Source organism: Pteropus alecto, unplaced genomic scaffold (assembly GCF_000325575.1).
Source record: "Pteropus alecto unplaced genomic scaffold, ASM32557v1 scaffold146, whole genome shotgun sequence".
Classification (NCBI taxonomy): domain Eukaryota; kingdom Metazoa; phylum Chordata; class Mammalia; order Chiroptera; family Pteropodidae; genus Pteropus; species Pteropus alecto.
In genome coordinates, this window is record NW_006442107.1 from 26,201,375 (window position 1) to 26,218,246 (window position 16,872).

General features: G+C 33.8%; 1 pseudogene; it reads right to left on the reverse strand.

The window, feature by feature from the left end:
* Nucleotides 1-16,226: 16,226 nt before the first annotated feature.
* Nucleotides 16,227-16,345, reverse strand: LOC112469333 (annotated as a pseudogene).
* Nucleotides 16,346-16,872: the final 527 nt, after the last annotated feature.

Here is a 16,872-nt window from a genome sequence, read left to right on the forward strand (position 1 = left end):
CAGAGACTCACTTCGGATTAAAAGACACACACAGTCTAAAAGGAAGGGGATAGAAAAAGATATCGCCTTGATGGACCTAGAGAGTATTGCATTGAATGAAATGAATTAGATAGAGAAAGATAAATATTGCATAATTTCATGTACATGTGGAATCTAAAGAACAAAATCAACAACAACAAAAGTGGAAATAAACTCATAGATACAGAAAATATTTTAAGGGATACTAGATGGGAGGTGGATTGCAGGGGAAGAGGGCAAAGAGATTGAGAGGGGTGCAGGTGGATGGTTACAGAGCAGACATAGGGATGTAGAGTAAAGCATGGGGAAGATGGTTAATAATATTGGAATGAATATGTGAAGGGGAGGAAGAGTGCTAGATTTGGTGGAGTGAGTGCTTCGCAAGTTGTGTGGATCTCTGATCAATATGCTGTACAGCTGAGGCTTGTGTGTTGTATGCTAACTATAATTGAAAGAAAGCTCATTGAATTGTACAATGTAAATGCAGGCAACTAGTTGTCTATTATATTTCAATAGAGACAAAAAAACCTCAGGGCATTAGTCAAATTAAAAAAAAAAGAAAAGCAGTGCTATTAATGACAAGCATTTTCAATATTTGTTTTTTGATCATTTGTTAATATTAGGATAAAATTTATTTTATATAATTATATATTTTTATATTACATGTATTTTTGTGATTCTTTATAGTGTACAGTTCTAAAATCCATTCCCCCTACTTATGTTTTCTTTCTCTTGTGCTTTAACTATTTGATATCTTTATTTTATCTTTGTATTTGTTTTGGTTCTTCAGACATGTTTTATTTAAAAGTTAAATGTATGACACTAATAAATTTATTTTATATAATTATATATTTTTATATTACATGTATTTTTGTGATTCTTTATAGTGTACAGTTCTAAAATCCATTCCTCCTACTTATGTTTTCTTTCTCTTGTGCTTTAACTATTTGATATCTTTATTTTATCTTTGTATTTGTTTTGGTTCTTCAGACATGTTTTATTTAAAAGTTAAATGTATGACACTAATATCTCCTGGGGGCCAGAATCACAGAAAAGTAAGAGTACAGACTACGGAGCCAGGTAGCCTTAGCTGAGAAATTTGGTTCCACTACTTACTAGCTGCATGGCTTTTGGTAAGTCACTTGGCCTTTCTTAATATGTAAAAAATAAGGAAATAGGGTCACTTATCTTTTATGATTGTTTTGGATTATTAAGTGAGGTAGTATATGTAATATATAGCATATAAGTAAAACACTTAAGGGGCTTGAGAAAAAGTGCTATTTAGTATAAGTTCAGTTATTACTATTATCTTTTTCTTTAATTAACACTTTCTGGTATGTTTTTTTTGAAAATGTATGTTATGCCAAGGGGGAGATGTTTAAACTTGATTATTTCCATTCAAGAAAAGGTTAAACAGAGCAAATTTTGATTCACAAAATCCAAGGCAATTTATGCCAATAAGTGCAAAGAAGCAAGAAATATTCTAGAATGTTTTTAGGTCATCCTAGGTGAATTTAGGAGGGGAACATTCTAGAAGAAGACACCAGCTATCTTGTGCCATTTCCTTACTCCAATACAGCTTTGTTCTTACCCACTATCTTTGTGCTGTTACTGTCAAATGAAGGCTTTTTCTTTTCTTCTCATTTATTTATTTATTTATTCATTTTATTAAATTTATTGGGGTGACAATGGTTAATAAAATTGTATAGGTTTCAAGTGTACAATTTGATAATATGTCATCTGTATATTGCATTGCATGTTCATTACCCAAAGTGAAATTTCCTTCCGACACTATATATTTGACCCCTTTTACCCTTTTCTACCAATTTGGTTAGATTTTTGAGAATCCAAACTATCATACTGGTTTAAAATTTTTTGTAAGTCTTGAATTCACCTCTAATTTTATTTATTAGCATCTTATTAATTATACTACATTCTATGAGCGAAATCATATGGTTCTCAACTTTTTCTGCCTGGCTTTGTCGTTTTCCTTAATGAAATGGTGAGAATGAAGGCTAGTAAGTCTAACAAAGAACAGATCCTTGGGTGATGGATTTTTGCAATATAGTTACATGTGATTTTAGTACTCTGAAGATGTTCCAAAACATTCCTAACAGTAATTTAACAAATGGCTCATATGTACCTGAAGGATTTAATACATCACCAAAGCCATTTTCTCTTCTTGGTACTGGACCTAGATTAGGTCCCGCAAAGACTACTTTGATACACAACCAGAACCAAGACTTTAATGTTTCTCACTATTGTTTTAATGCATGGATCGCTGTGCACCTCTAGATTGCAATAATTAATAAATGACAATTGCTTTCCTCAAAACTATTTCCTATTAACCTTGGCTTGCCATGCAACTTTTAAATCATATCATTTTAAATCATAAATAATTCCTAGTAAGTCAAATGTGTATAAAGATTTCCTGATGCATGAAATGCTAGATTAACAATCATATATATATTTTGTATAATTCCCATCAAGTTATAGAAGGTCTGAGAGGCAAGGAATTTTAGATTGAGCGGTATCATTTTTTTTTCTCACTTTTGAAAGTCTAGAGAGTTTATATTTTAGTTGTTTACTAAACCATAAATAGCCCAACTGTCAAATTATTATGCTGTAATGTTAAGAGAAAGCTAAGAAAGCCAAAATTATTCATTACACTATAGGGAACAAGTAGCGTACTGTGACAAAAAACAGAGCTTAGAAGAAAACCTACATGGTGGGACTAATGACATTCTTCATTTTAAATTGACATTTAATTAATGGCATTCTCCATTTTTATTTGCTTCATGGGAGAGCATCCTATATCCTTAAATGGTATGCATATGTGGAAAGAAATCAGAAGAAAATGTTATGAAAAATGAGTAATGTTGGTAACAAACACTGGTTGCAGTTTGTTTTAATGCTTACCAAATAAATGTCATTCTATGTCTATTCATTCATAATTATCTGGTAGTTATAGCTGAGTACTCTTGCTAATTAGGAATTGGGTAAATATATAATGTCTATGTTTTACATACACCTATGAATATATTTTATGTGACATATAAATACTAACATCTCTCAGATATAGTGACTGCTATGGCTGTCCCATTTGGTCATTAAATTCCAGGAATGTGTTAGAACAGCTCTTTGCTCCTCAGTAGTTTAGGAGAACCACAACTAAATTAAGGAAGCCGAAAGAAGAAAGGAGGGAAAGTATATATTTGTAAAGTTTGTTATATTAACCTTCTTATTTACCATTTATGGGTCTTTCCATTTCTTAACGCTTTGAATGACCATCTGATGTCATTTTCTTATTTTAATACAGCTTTGTTTTTGCGTACCTCTTTTGTGGTGTTATCGTCAAACGCATTTCATTTATACATGTTATAGGCCCTAAAATTATATACAGTTAAATGAAGAAAGATACAATTAAACTGTCCTTTATAATTACCTGCAGAATTGTCTTTACTGGCACTTTTTTTTCATGTAGATTCAAATTGCTGTCTGATAATCTTGCTTTTAGTCTAAAAAATTTCCTCTAGTATTTCTTATAAGGCGGGTCTGCTAGCAACAGATTCTCTCAGTTTGTGTTTATCTGGGAATGTTTTTACCCCTTTTCTTCTGGTATTTTCATTATGTATATGTTGGTGCGCTTAATGGTGTCCCACTTTTCTCTGAGAGTCTGTTCATTTTACCTTATTCTTTTTTCCTTTGTTTTACAGGTTGTATAATTTTTATCAATATATCTTCAAGTTTGCTGATTCTTTCTCCTGCTATCTCAAATTTACTGCTGTGTCCCTCTAGTGAATTATTCATCTTTGGTTATTACACTTTCAATTTCAGAATTTTCATTTTTTTTTGTCATTATAATTTCTCTCTCTGTTGATAGTCTCAAGAACTAATGCCATTGCATGGCTGTGAACACTATTTGATATGGATCTTTTGCATCTCAGTGCTGGGAAGGAAGGAAACTGCTAATATTCACCAGCTGCCACATGGTCTCTGTACTAGGAAGCTGGGGGAAATGGGTGTTCCCACTTGGCTGCCAAGCCTACTGGGACAGCTCAGCGCTGTACTCTCCACCAGCTCTTCTGCTTGGTTCCATCTTAAATAGTGAGAGTTGATGTGGCAGAACAGGTAGCACAGAACTGTGGAAAATGAGACCTGTTGATGTTCACTAGCTGCTGAAACCACCAGAATAGTTCTTCCATTCCAGGGAGCTGGGGAGATGGGAACTGCCATTTGGCTGCTGATCACACTGGGCCTGCTGAAACAGTTCTCAAGGCAGAGTTGTTAGATGACTAGAGTCCCTGGCATAAATGCCACAGCTTCACATTGTTCTTATTGTGTTTCCAAAGATTTTGTTGAATAAATGCTTCTAAATTTGTTGCAAGCCCTTTGATCAATCTCCAGAAACTTTTAAATAATTATTTTTCTGACTATTAGGGGCTTCCTTACGTTTTTAACAACATAGTTTATATAACACACATCATCAAGAAAAAGCCGAACAAGTTTTTAATTGAATCATTTTCCCCCATGGTTGGTGTGGAGCCCAAATAGTGACTTTGGGGTTTAAACATGTGCTCTTTGAAAACATAACTTTACAGTCAGTACGAATATGAAGATAATTTCTCTTTCCTGGAAATCTTAGGTTCTCTGGGATACAAACAAAAGGGCTTCTAGGTTGCTCAAAGCATATGCAGAAGTATGCCAAGGCAGGCTCCTGATTGGCCTAGCCTCCTGGGTCTCTGAGGGCCTCATTAATTTGATGTGCTTTGCTTCTATGACAATAGAACATTTTCCTAGTCAATTACTTGCACCTGCATTTCTGAGCTTGTCACACCCCGCCCTCTCCTTTAGGGTATGGAAATAACTGGGAAAGAAAAGCCTTGTTGAAAAAAGACACTTCCAGATGTTTTCCCGTTGTACCCAGGAAAAGGTGAACTTATTTATTTAAAATATAAAAATTGTTTTTTTGCAATATATGGGAACATTCAAGTCTTTTTCTTTGGTATAATTTTCACTTATCTCTTTCTTGGTTTTTTAATGGAGGACTTTTGTTTCCACGCACAAGATTAGCAGTGTAGTTTGTTTATGCTAAAAGCCTTAGACCAGTAAATACCATCAATTCCAATATTTTAAAATAGCTGTTTTTTGTAATAGTTTTATTTCAGATTGACATTAACATTCATACATTTCTTTCTTTTTAGAATCCATATTATAACCCTTTCATTTCCCGTATAAGAAAATGGTTATAGTGAAAGTAAAGATTAATGAAAACTAGAGTTTCTATTTTTATATAATGTTACCATAAAGTCAGAATCTCAATTTTGTCTTCTGTCTTCAAGGGTTTGAGGATCCTTTATGTAAGCATAGAAATAGGCTCTATTTTGGTAAAAGACAATTTTACTATGAAAAAGTAAAGAATCTGCCGTTTACTTAGTTTTTCTACTCACATGCTATTTAAAGCTGTTTTTTTAGCCCATTCTTTTTTCCTGATATTTCATAAATTCGATTCCTCTGTGTTTTTAGTTCTACTCTACCTAATCTCCTTGAATTAGTATAATAGATATTTATTGAACTCAACATAAACACACACTCTCAGCAACACTATAAAAAGTTAAAATTATTTCCTTCCATTTTATGGATGAAGAATTAATCTTGAACAGGTTAAGTAGCACGAGCAAAGTCTTATAAGGAGTAAGTGATTGAGCTGAAACTTGAACCCAAGAGTAATATAAAAGGCTAACTTTCTATATGTGGTGATAAACTATCAAGTCTAGTTCTTTCATCATCTCTCTCCATTACATTCTTTCTTCTAACTTCTGAGCATGTGCCACTGTCTCATTCCCTGAACCAATAAAAGAAATTTCTCTCTAGGTTTTATCCCTCAGGTTCATCTTTTCTTCTCTTTCATTGTTCGATATCTTGAAAGATTAGTTTTCACACACACTTTACTTCTATGTTTGTTCCTCAGTCCACTACCACTTGGCATTTGACTCTAACATGGTATAAACCTCTTTTGATGAGAGTAATAAGATATTTAAGTGCTAAATCATATAACTTTTTTCTTTAAAACATTTTAAACTTGAAGTATAAGTGCACAGAACTTAAGAGTACAGTTTAATTTTTACATGTTTATACAGCACTGTGGGTACAGGGCTCTGCCCTCCCGCAGGGATCACTTGGCAAACCTGCGTAGGTGTAAGGGAGGAGCCCTGAAGGAGTGGAGCGTGAGGAGAAAGAAAGACTGCTGTAGTCAGGATCCCTCTGGATAGACTTAGCAGCTAACTTCCCAGCGGAAGTGACTCAGCACATCTCCCATTATGTAACCATATGTCCAGTACGCATGCGCAGGCTTCCATTTCTTGGTAGTGTGCCACTGTTGTTTAACCTGTGTATAAAAGGCACTGCTGCCCTGCGAGGCTGTCTGTTCCTTTGATGGAACAGAGCTGTGTCGCAGTTGCCTAGGGCTCCCTGCATTTTCTTCTAACTGCCTTAGTGCCCTTACTTGGGAACCTTGAACCTGCAGCAACACAGCACGTAGTTCAAACTTTAAAATATCTGCAGCGTTCCAAAAGGCTCCTTTATGCTCCTTGATAGTCATACGCTTAGCTTCACTCACAGGTGCCCCCAATTCTGACTTCTATCACCACAGATTGGGTTTAGCCTAATCTTGAATTTCCTATAAATAGAATCATACAGTTGTACCCATGCTTATCTGATTTTGTTTACTCGACATTGTCTGGCAGGTTTTACAATGTGTTACATCTAGTAGTTCATTCTTTTAAATTGCTAAGTAGTGTTCAAAGTATGAATAAGTCACAAATTACTTATTCATTTTACTCTTGATGGACATATGGGTTATTTCCACTTCCTGCTATTATAAGTAAAGCCACTATGAGCAATCTTGTACGTGACTTTTGGTGGACATGAGCACTCTTCTCCCTTGGTTATACACACAGAAATGAAATTGTTGGTATTTATTACATTTTAATAGATACTGCCAAATCGTTTCCAAAAGTGATTTTACCAATATACATCCCTACCAGCAATGTGTGAGGATTTTAGCTGCTTTATATCTTCACCATCGCTTGGTATTGTCAGTCGTCTATTAAATGGTATTGTTTTTTAAAATTCCATTTTCCAAATGTTCCTTGCTAGTATATAGAAATATAATTGACTTTTTAGAAAAAGCTTCATTGAAATATAATTCACACACTATACAATTCAATGGCTTCAGTAGATTTACAGAATTGTGCAACCACTACCATAATCAATTTTAGAACATTTTTATTACCCGAAAAGTAACTCCACACTTCTTAGCTATAATCCCCCAGCCCTCCATTCTCCCTCTCCATCTCCTCCAGCCCTAGGAAACCACTAATATGCTTTCCATTTCTGTACATTTACCTGTTCTGACTATTGAATATAAAGGGAATCATACACTATACGATCCTTTATAACTAGCTTCTTTAACCTAGCATACTATTTTCAAGGTTCATGCATGTTGTACCATGTACCAGCACTTTGTTTTTATTGCCAAATAATATTCCATTTTATAGATATATCACATTTTATCCATTCATTCATTTAGTTGATAAACATTGGATTGTTACTTACTTTTTGGTTTCATTTGTGTTTATTTAGTTCCTTAGTTCTCTGATGAGTTTTTAATAAGCCATGATTTTGTAGTTAAAATGGTTTGTTCATGTTCAGGTAAAAGTGACAGTATCTTGTGATGTTTGCATTTAAACAAGAAGTGAAACCCTATCTAGATTTTGAGATACTTAAATTTTTTCCCATCATAGCAGTCCTGTGAAATGTATGGTGATTTTATACTTATTTTATAGATGAGCGAATGTATACTGTGTGGAGTTCAATGATTTGTCCAGGGCTAGATAACCAATGAGTACAGTTTTCATTTAAAACCAGGTCTTTTTATTCAAAATCCAGTGCTCTTTCCACTCACTATATCTTTTGGAACCAAGAAGGAGGTAAGAATAATTCATACTTCAGAAATGAGTCTAGAGAACCAATGCTTGGTGTTGGGATTGTCAGGTATGCTATTACCAGGAAGGTGAAGGTTAACTGGTCTATCTTAACTTATATTGTGAAGCATTCCATGAATTTTTTGTTTAGAATCTTGATTTTGATCCTGATTTTGCTGTTCTTTTCAGCATCTGGATAAGTAGACTTCAGAGTTTACTCCAGTCAGGTAAAGCACAGGTGTTCTGGCATACTTTCACTCCAGGACCTGCTCTCTGATGTAACTCATTAGCCTGTTGGCAGATGGCTTAGCAGAATTTTTGAAGAACCTGTACTTCTCAGCCAGGGTTACTGAGACCCAGAGAGAGAATGCTTAGCTACTGATACCTGAAGCACAAGTTAACTGCAATTTTGAGGAAAAATTTCTCAGCTAGAAAAATTCAGTATAAATGTCATGATCTTCCTGAAGAATATATTCTCAAAATCCTCCAAATTTTATACTTTAAGACATCTAAAATAAAATCCTTCACTAAAGTTAATAACATGAATATGTGCCTGGTTCCATTTTTGAATTTTTAAAGTGAGGTCTGATTTCCCAATTTGATATTAATTTAAAAGAAACAAGCTGATGTGTAGAGTTAAAGGCATCATGTCACATAAAGTCAGCTTTCAGTGTTCTCTTCTCCCCATCCCCTTACATAATTTCTTCCTTGTGGCTGCAACTGTACCCCCTGCTTTGGTTTTAAGTATTTCTATATTAAATACTTGAAGGGAAATATGATTTTGTCCTGCTTGACTCTTTGATAATCCTATCGTCTGTATGTTAGGAAGAAACATACTCATGGGTAAGTTCTACCTTCTCTTTCTTCTCTCCCTGTCAACTACTTTTCCCTCGGCTCTCATCTAATGAGTGTAAATGATAAAGAGGAAGGCAAAAACATATTTGTTATAATAAACATATTATGAAAATCGTAGTAGATATAATAAATAAAAAAGTGAGATCTTTCATCTGTGGAGTTAGAATGATATTTCTAAACCACAGATAGTGCAGATTTGAATAGACAATTCATCTGCTGGCAAATGCCTCAATGGCTCTTCATTGATGTAAAGACTCAAACTCTCTCTCCTTACTCGATATATATGGTTCTTCATGGTCTGGTGTAGCTATAGTGAGTGGATTTGATATAAAAAGACCTGGTTTAAAATGAAAACTGTAGTCACTGAAACCTATACTTCAAGTCACACTCTAGTCTACAGACTCGTTGTGCTCCTCACCTATCATGGTTTTGCTAATCATACTTGTGAAAGCACAGTTATGTATTCAATTCCTTATCCTTTAAAATTTCACTCGGCATGTAACATGAATGACCACTTTTTCCTTTTGGAAACGACTTTGTTTTCTTTGCTTCTATGGCAACTTTCTCTTATGCTGTTCTTCCTAAATCACTTGCCATTCTGCATCAATTGAAGTTTTGGACATGTTAATTTTTAAATGCATATGAGACAGCTACTGGGGACTCATAACTAGGCATTTGGATATAGCCCCCTTTTCTCAGGCTCCTCCTTCAACTGAGCTCCTGTTTCCAAGTCCTCCTCTCCCCTCTCCTCTCTCTTTTCCTTTCACGTTCTCCTATCTTCCACCCTACCCTCTCTTTCTTCTCTTTGGTGATGACTTTTGCAACTTAGGACAATTCCCACATTTTCATCTCTAGCTAGTGCTTCTCCTCTGAGCTACAGACCTTCATACTCAAGGCTGTTTAAAAATGAATTTGTTTCTTGACCAAAAAGTGAGCTCTACAGGAACAGGACCTTCTCTTGCTTATTCAGTATTGTATCTATATTACCTAGAAAGAGAGCTTGGGACTCAATAGATGCTAAAAATATTCAACTGGATAAATGTCATACTTTACTGATCTATGATATTTTGTGTATGCAAAATCCTGTGAAACTCCTTTAACTAAAGATTAGCAAAAATTTCTCCCTTGATAGACCTGTGGCTGAGTGTGTGGATAGTGCAGTGAGAAAAGGTATATACAAGCCAAGCACTGAAGCCAATGGTAAAAGGAGAGTCATTTTGTGGAAGCTTACAAGAATAAAGTTCTAAATATATTACTAAATTTAATTCGGCTTACTAAATTGTTGTATGAATATACCACAATTTTATCTGTCCATTCTTCGTCAATGGATATTTGGGACATTTCTACCTATCTGTGATTAAGAACTTTGTTCCTATTCAAATTACTATAAAGTCAAATTAAATGAAAATTTTATAGAGAGCTATGGTCATGGAATTTGGGGAAGGGTCTGCTTTAGCAGACAAAATGTACTGATGTTCTGGAAATATTTTCTGAACAAGTGAATGAGGTTAGAAGTAGGATAATAATTTTCTTTTACATTTTTCCTTTTATTATCTTTTAAAATCTATATAATTTATAAAAGTATACCATATTACATATGTTAATTATAAATCATAATTGCATAAAAACATTTATGAATCTACTTCTCAATCCAAGAACTAGAATAAGAAAAACTTTGAGCTACCTATTAATTTTCTTCTCTGTACCATATGTCTCCTTATCACCTGTATCACCGTTTCGCAAAGGCAACCGCTATTCTTAAATTTAATATTTTTATTACATTTCAAAAAATATAGTTTTATCATAAGTGTGTATATGTCCAATTATACCAATTAGCTTTATTTATTATTGAACTACATAAAATATATTATACTCTATGTAATTTGTTAGAACATGCTTTTCTTTTTCTTTTTTTTTGCTAAACATTATTTTCAAGTTATACGTTGTTGCAAATTGTTGTAATTCATACCTTTCATTGTTGTATGAATATGCCATAATTTTATTTGTCTGTTCTCTGTCAATAGATATTTGCAATGTTTCTGCTTTTATGACATTAAAGAAGTTTTCTCTTATAGAAATCTTTAATGACATTATCTGTTCTTTAATTTTTAATTCATTGTTTTTAAACAGATATTTAATGACATTATATTATTTTTCTTTAATAAGATTTTGCCAATGAAAAATTTACCAATGTCTACACTTTTTAGACATGAAAGGGATTAGTATTCTTGTTATTTCCTCAAAAGAACCTTATTTTCTCTTGTCCTTGGGCCTTTGCATATGCTATTCTCTCTATTTTGGATGCCTTTTGCCTCCCTCTTCACTCTAATTTTTCTGAGTACTTCCTATTCATCCTTCACTATTTGTCTTCGATGTCACCAGGAAGCCTTCCTAACCACCCCAGGTTGTGGTAGGTGCCTGTGATCCCCTTCAGACACCCCCTAACCACTTCATATTTCCCTTTCAAGACACTCATTATTCTCATATGAATTATACATTCTGTTTTACTTCCTTGTCTCTACCACTAGCATGTATGCTTGAATTGGTAGACATTTTGCCTCATTTTGTGATCCTTAGAAGCCAACCTAGAGCCTGGCAAGAGACGGATGTTCAATAAACATTTGTTAAATAAATAAATGAAAAAATTGCTAATCTCTCACCTTCTGCTCACCAAAATTACCAATAAGGACACCTTATTTTGTTGATGTCAAAGGACAACTATTTACTGGTAAATGAAATATTTAATAATGTTTTCCCATTGGACCAGGTGTTATCAATTTTAATGCTGTCAGCTGTCAAAGATGGAGATTAGCAAAGGACTAAAACTAGACCACCATTCACTTCTTGTCTCCTTTATTCCATGGAGATATATTCCATAAAGACAGCTATTGATTTCTACCATTAGACTGCCAGGAAAGCCAGCAATAATTGCTTTAGGAATTTTGTTCATGAATATTTTCTGTTAATTTCCCAGGAGCAAGACCAGCTGCTCCCCTTCTCTCAACAAAAATTAGAGAGCTGGTAGAAATTAACATACTCATAAATGCTTTTTAAGAAAAATATTATTTACTTGGCTTTGTGATAGTGAAGAATAAAACACAAACTACAAAAGTAAAGTTTCTAAAGGGTTTATATATAACATAATCTGTAATATATATAAATCAAACCAAAGACAAAGGTAGAAAAATGTATCTGCTTTATGTAAACACTACTGTTCCTATTTTTAAAAAAATTGATATTTTTCAGGGTTTTGTAAACCTGGAAGCATGCTTGTCATTCTTCTTAATTAACAGCTATGGGAAGAATACTAATCATTTCCAAAAATCTTCTGTATCTTTCATCATTAGTTTTCTCTCTCTTTCCCATTAGTATTTGAAAATTTTCTCCTTTCCCACAAATCTTTGAAAATTGAACGAGAGACATTGGAAATGGAATGAAATGGACATTTGGAAAACTGCAACCAAGGATCTACTTTGCCTAGGATAATATAGGAGTAGCCATTGCCATCTCTCCAGAATCCTCCTCCTTAATTATATTTTAAACAGATAATTCATTCAGTAAGAGTTTTTTTTTTGCATGCAGAGTTAAGGACATTGTTTTCTTAAATTGGACACAGGTTGATAAAAGCTGTTGATAATATGCATATATTAAAGTTCTCATGCTGCCTTTCCTTGGAGATTCACGCCCTTATAATTTTTCTTTTTCCAGAAACTTTCTGTTATGTTTACTATAACCCTACATAAACTTGATAATTTTGTATGTATCTGAACTTATTAGGAATAATAATTAGGAATACTAATTCCTATTTTAAACACCTCCAGTTACTTAGTGCAAAATTTTTTCATGTTAGAGCAATTTTAAATGTCTTTCCCCAAGCTATATAACTTTGTTATAGTTACATTGGTCATATCACAAAATAATTCTTGGTACCTAGAAATAATGTAAGCAGAAATTATATATTTTATTTTGAAAACATAATACAGTAAAAGTGTGATGATTTCATCTCTCATTTTTAGGGCGATTTTAGGTTGCTGTGGCATCTCCTTAGGTGTTGTTTAAGGAAAATGCATTATTTGTTGAATCTTATGACAATCTTATGACAGGATTTTTTTTTAAAATTTGGAAAATATTTACTTTTCAGAGAGTTTTCTGTTTACTTATGTGCTTTTGAGTTTTAGTCTAAAATTTATGTACATAAAAATATAGTGTTTATCTTTAAAAAAATCCCTTTATTTTTTATCATCTCCCATTCAAAAGACAAATAAATCTATAATCTCAGGCTTATACAGAAACAAGATATCGCTGAAGTTTTTGGTTAGTTGAAACTTATTAAGTCTTGAAAGGTAAATCAACTCTTTGTCTTTATGCATTCATGTTCTAGTAATCCACATCAAGGCAACAGAGAATAACAATTTTATAGACCAAACTACTTCCAATGATTTTTTTTAACAAAAATGTGATTCATTAGTTGTTTGACTTTTCATCAGATATTAAAAATGTTACATTGTGATCCTTTGCTCACATATTTCACTGACCTTCTTTCTTACTCCATATATTAATAATAATTATCTTTTTAAAATCAATTTTTTGAATGTAGTTATATACAATAAATTCACTGACTTTAAATGTTTAGTTTGAAACATTTTGACAAAACTCTATACCTGCATAACCACTACCAATTAAAGATTATGTGTTTGTCTATTTTTATGTTAATATCATATTGTCTTGATTACTGGTCATTGGAATTTCTATATTATTTCTATATCAGTGGTTCGATCCTCTTCTTAATTCACTTTGTTTATTCCCTCTAATATACTCTTCATCTCAGATAATGTGTTCTTCATTTCTGACTGGTTCCCTTTTATAATTTCCACTTTCATTTATATATATATATATTTTTTTTATCTCTTTGTTAAAATTCTCACTGAGTTCATCTACTCTTCCCCTAAGTTCATTGAACATCTTAATAACCAGTGTTTTGAACTCTGCATCTGTTAGATTGCCTGACTCCATTATTCTTGGATCTCTGTTCTGTTCTCTCATATAATTTCTGCTTCTTTGTCTTCCCATTTTGGCTGTCTTTCTGTGTCTGTTTCTATGTACTAAGCAAAGTGCCTAAGTCTCACGGTCTTACTAGCACAGCTTTGTGTAGTAGGTGTCCAGTGGTCCAGGCCTGAGAGGGGTTCAGCTGCAGGCCAAGTTTAATCCCAGCCTGTGACCCTTCAGGACCACTTGTTAAGATTCAGCAAGCAATCCACAGATGCTGTGTTTATAGTTGCCTCAAGAGGCCACACCAGAAACCAAGGCTAGCTGCCACCAGTGTGAGTCTTGGAGTTGGCTCAACAAGGAACACCGAACTTGGAGGACATAATTGGATGTGGCTTGAATGGGGCCCCAAGTTTAGGGAAGCAGAGTTTCAGGGAATCTTCTGGGTGGAGTGACCTCTGTTATCTAGTTCAATTACATTTCAGCTATGGCGGCACTGAGTCTGCACACTGGGAGTGGGGAGGCTTAATAGAGGGAACAATGGATACCGCCAATACTTCTGTCTGGGAGAGAGCCATACCTCTGACTTTTCTCTGACAACTCAGTGTCTGCCCGTAAGTCCCTGGTGCCCCCTGAGTGGCCTACCTAGCACTGGTGCTCAGAGTGAGCAGGCCTGTCACTGCAAAAGTCCAGTAGCGAACATGGCCCCTTTAAGAGGAGTCTGCAGCTACCACCTGCAGCTGCAGCAGCCTCTGTCCCACTCGGCAGATGGGGACAGGGCAGCCTTATGTTTTTGCCCCCTCCTACCTTCTACCATTGCAGGTTTATTTTTTATTTCTCTCCCTAGTTATGCTTCTGTTCATCTAGATCCCAGGTGACTTTGCTTGCTCTTTGTTCCTTGTTTCTGTCACAACTTTGATTTGATCACAAGAAGAATGAACAAAGCCTCTATCATCTATGCCATTTTTTTTTGCTCACATTCATTCTCAGTTCTTGTGTTTCGATGATACTGTAAATGATATTTTAAAAACTTTTATTTCCCAATTATTCATTACTAGTAAATAAAAATATAATAGTTGTATGTTGATCCTGAATCTTGTGACTTTTGTATTTAATTAACTGATTATCATAAATTTTTGGTATATTTTTTAGGGTTCATATGTACACAATCATATTATCTGTGAATAATGACCATTTTATTTCTAATTTACATATCTTTAATTTCTAATTTACATATCTTCCTAATTTACATATCTTTAATTTCTCTTATTTTATTCTCTTTCTTTCCCTCTCTCTCCCTTATTAAACATTCCTGGAATCTCTAGTACAATGTTAAATGGTAATAGGAAGAGTTAATATGTTTTTCTTGATTTGAAATTTGGAAGAAAGTGGTCAGTCTTTCATTATTAAGGATGACCTTACCTGAAGGCTTTTCATAGGTATCCTTTACCAGGCTGAGATAGGTTTCTTCTATTTCTAATTTGCTTAGATTAAAAAAAATTATGCATGAGTGTGGATTTAGTCAAATGTTTTTTCTGCATCTATTAAAAGGATTATATGATTTTTATCTTTTATTCTGTGAATGTGGTAAATTACAGGATTTGATATTTCAAATATTAAATTAAGCTTGTATTACTGGTACTATGTCAGAGCCTTTCAACAGTTGACTTCCATTTCCTGCTTCAAATCTTTGTTACTATTGTCATATATTTTACTTACAAATGTTATAAACCTATAAAACATATTTTTATTTTATAATGCCAAGTAGGTGTCTTTTAAAAGAAAGTTTAAGTCCTTTATATTTACTCCTTTATTATTTGTCATTTCTGGCATTCTTGTGTAGATCCTATCTTCCATCTGGTGTCATTTTCCTCTAGCCTGAAGAACATCCTTTAAGATTTCTTGTAATGAAAGTCTGCTGGTAATGAACTCTTTTATCTTTTATTTTATGAAAATGTGTTTATTGTACCTTTATTTTTGAAAAATATTTTTAGTAGATATAGAATTCTAGGTTGATAGATTCCTCCTGAGCCCCAGCTCTGTAAACATGTGGTTCCAATATTTATTGGCTCATATCGTTTCTGATGAAAGTGAATTATGATTCATATATTTGTTCCCCTGCTACGTAATGAATATTTTTTCTGCTTTGGCTGATTTCAAGTTGTTCTCTTTATTACTAGTTTTTAAAATATTTTTTTAATTTTATGGTTGGCATACAATATTATATTAGCTTCAAGTGTGCGACATAGTGATTAGACATTTAACTTACAAAGTGATCAGCCCAGTAAGTCTAGTACCCATCTGACACCATCCACAGTTAATACAATATTATTAACTATATTCCTTAGGCTATACTTTATAAGCCCCTGACTATATTTTTTAAGCCTACAGCCCATGGTATTCTTATGTGGTTTCTCATCCAAGTACTAACCAGACCCGACCCTGCTTAGCTTTCGAGATCAGACGAGATCGGGCGTGTTCAGAGTGGCATGGCTGTAGACCCCCTGACTATTTTGTAACTACCAGTTTGTTCTTCTTAATCCCTTACCCTTTATCACCCACTCCTAAAACTCCCTCCCATCTGCTAAACCTCAAAATACTCTCTGTAACTTGAGTTTATTTCTTTTATGTTTGTTTATTTTGTTTTTTAGATTCCACATGTAAGTGATATTATATGGTGTTTGTCTTTCTCTGTCTGACTTATTCTACTCAACACAACACCCTCCATGTCCATCCTTGTTGTTGCAGGTTGCAAGATTTCATTCTTTTTTATGGCCTAGTAATATTCCATTGTATGCATGTACCACCTCTTTTTTATCCATTCATCCATTGAGGACATTCAGGTGTTGGCTGTTGTAAATAATAATAAATGATACATGAGCACATGGATTCACATGTCCTTTGGAAGTAGTATTTTGGATTTCTGTGGATAAAGACCCAGAAGTGGGATTACTGGGTCCTTTTTTGTCTCTTTATAGCTTTTATTTTAAAGTCTATTTTGTCTGGTACAAGTATTGCTACCCCAGCT